The sequence below is a fragment of the Alexandromys fortis genome, unplaced genomic scaffold, assembly GCF_014885135.2.
Source record: "Alexandromys fortis isolate MF-2015 unplaced genomic scaffold, M_Fortis_MF-2015_v1.1 scaffold_73, whole genome shotgun sequence".
Lineage (NCBI taxonomy): Eukaryota > Metazoa > Chordata > Mammalia > Rodentia > Cricetidae > Alexandromys > Alexandromys fortis.
Window position 1 is genome coordinate 7,176,879 of NW_026067959.1, and position 3,083 is coordinate 7,179,961.

General features: G+C 38.5%; 1 pseudogene; it reads right to left on the reverse strand.

Annotated features, from left to right (window-relative positions):
- Positions 1 to 528: 528 nt before the first annotated feature.
- LOC126507939 (nucleophosmin-like) lies at positions 529 to 1,793 on the reverse strand (annotated as a pseudogene).
- Positions 1,794 to 3,083: the final 1,290 nt, after the last annotated feature.

Consider the following 3,083-nt stretch of genomic DNA (forward strand, 5'->3'; position numbering starts at 1 on the left):
AGCATTTCAGAGCCTTTGGACTTCGACTCCAAATTAGTTATCTACCTATTTGTGGTTCTCAGTTCTTCGCCTGATTGATGGTGTGAATCAATTGCTGTGTGTATTAGGGGGCTTTCTTTTGATTGTGCCCAACTTTAAAACAGGAGATATTTCATCACATTTGTCCATGATGTGCAGGAGAAGCTGGGAACTGGTGATTCTACAGGATCTGTGGATTATGAACTAAGCAATATCTAAGATGACACAAGGTTGTAAAGTCCACTGTAACATTGTTTCTGCATGGACACTCTTGGGTAAAGGCTAAGATGTACTCATAGATGGATAGTCTTATAGGTCTGGCTTCAACACTCTGTGGAAATTCTCTGTGGATTGCTTTTGTCTTCTCAGTTAGAGAAGAATTATTATTAGCTAAGAGTAAGCAGAAGGTGAGAAAATTTGAAACTGGAAACCGAGAAGCTGATAATCAAGAATAAATATTGAGTTGTAAAGAGGCAACTTTAGTTTCTATTTAATTCTCATTTGGTGATCTTTTTTTATTAAAATACTGAGTTTATTTCACATGTATATTTGTCTCCCTACCATTTCCACATCTGACCACCACTATTACTATGTCCTATCATAACATTCCATACATACTTAAAACCAAGTAAAGGGTGGAGCTCCATCCTTGAAAACTAAACAGGCATTTTAGACAACATTCTTGACAATGGAACCTGGACAACATTTATCAAACACAGTAGGGAAAGTTCTCACTTTGCATTATAAAAAGGACAGCCAGATATATCAACTGTTACAGAAATTAAGTAAGACGGAATATTTCAAACTGTTTAAACCATTTTCTTAAAGAGACTTCCTCCACTGCCAGAGATCTTGAATAGCCTCCTGGTCAGTCATCTGGAAGCAATTCTTCACATAATTAATGAACTTGGCTTCCACTTTGGGAAGAGAGCCACCTTTTTCTATACTCGCTTGCATTTTTGCCTTAACGTCTTCTACAGAACTAGGTCCTTTTGGTGTTTTAGGGGTTTTTTGCCTGTTTTTTTTTAAGGACTCTTGACCCTTTGATCTTGGTGTTGATGGTTTTAAGTCTTTTCCATTTTGGTTTGATTTTTGTGCATTTGTGGCTGGGGTATCTCGGACAGATTTCTTCACTGGAACTTTTTCTTCAGCTTCCTCATCATCAAAATCATCGTCGTCATCATCTTCGTCATCCTCATCATCCTCATCATCTTCATCATCATCCTCATCAAGTTTTACTTTTTTTCTATGGAACCTTGTTGCCACCTCCAGGAGCAGATAGCTTTCCAGACATACTCAACAGCTTTACATCCTCCTCATCTTCACCTTCTGACTCTGCATCTTCCTCTACAGGTACTAGATGCTGTCCACTAATGTGCACAGGCCCAGAACCACACTTCAATCTTAAGACCACAGGAGGTGTTATTTCAAATCCCCCAAGAGAAACTGTTGGCTGTACAGACATTTTCAAAGTTGCCAGTATTACTTTAATTGGACTGCCTTCATAGTTCATTGCTTCTGCCTCTACGATGTGTAATTCGTCTTTTGCCCCAGCACCTATACTAACTCTTCTTAGTGATAACTGGTGCTCATTCTCATCATCATCCACCTTAAAGCGATAATCTTTGTCGGCTTTTAGTTCACAGCCGAAAAGGTAGTTCTGAGGCCTTAGAGGGCTCATGTCCATGTCCATGGAGTTTTCCATGAGGTGAAGGCGTGTTCTTCGGTGGCAGAGAAGTCGGACGGAGGGTTCTGCCTACTGCTCCTCAGAACAGGCACACAGGACGGAATTAAGACTGTGTAAGTTTTGTTTTTCTGATTTTTAAGGATTCCTCAATTTAAAAACTTGATCTCTGTTTAAGATTTACAAAAGGATATAGCTTATTACTTTGGATGAGTGAATAAAGTTTGTTCTGACAGCTAAGAGCAGACCCTCTTGACTTAAATGCATCTGTCAAGTACTTCAGTTACCATGACCAAAGGCTAATAAAATAAGTGGCATAATTAGGACAATGGGAAAAAAATGGGAGTTAAAGAAGAGAGAAAAATTCATCTAATTGAAGAGGAAATGGAAAGCGCTCCTAGAAGATATGACATGTCAAATTTGTTTCATGATTATGAATGACAAGACCAAAGACATCACCGAGGGTCTGTTGAGGTCAAAACCTAAAGGGATGTTTACAGTTAGGATTAGACACTGAGAAGACAAAGGAAAAAAGTATGCCTGAAAAGCGGAAAGACCCACTGTATAAGACGAGATGTAAAGTGTGTGAGGTCACCAGTTGAAGCATGGCTGCAATGTCAACTACTTTGTTCCACACTGGAAACAGGAGAAAGCCACACATTTAAGGTGCTTGGAACTCATGATGGTTGAGTTTTCTCCCTTATGGATGGAACATTTAAGTTAAAGGAGTCATGGGCATATTTTAAAAAAGCTAGAATATGCAAAGAAAATGACACGGAAATGTGAGATGTTTAATCCACACAGATATTTATCACACAGGGATGGATAACCCGGATATTCATTGAATTCTTTTCTTTAGATGCCTCTACGACGTACATGCAGAAATGTCCTTTATCTGATTGCTTTGGATATCTTCCCAGGTTTTTGGCCTGTTGCATATTCTCAAGACACAGTGGGTCCGCCAGATTTGTTTCTGTGGAAAGCTACATGCAGTTCAATTGGATTGGATGCATTAGCCTAAAGCAACCTTTGGAATTTTGCAGTTGAGTGGAGCATGAGGCCCTTAATGGAATTCTCTTAAGGCAAGCTGGGAACTCCAGTAAATTGCACAGGTCAGGACTACCACAGAGCTTCATTTTCTTCTATAATAAACAGGTTTCTTGTTAAACAAACTTATTGCCATTCTGCCTTTGTTTTGAAACCAGATTCCATAAAACAATGTCTCCATTTCATGAGTTAAATAATAAAAAAACCTAAAGTTATTATAAATCGAGTTTTTTTCTATGAAACATTGCAAGAGATTTCATCCGTGGAATAGTCACTGGTTGGTTAGGTATAAAGAAAATTTAAACCTGTCATCAAACATTCACTACAAGAATTT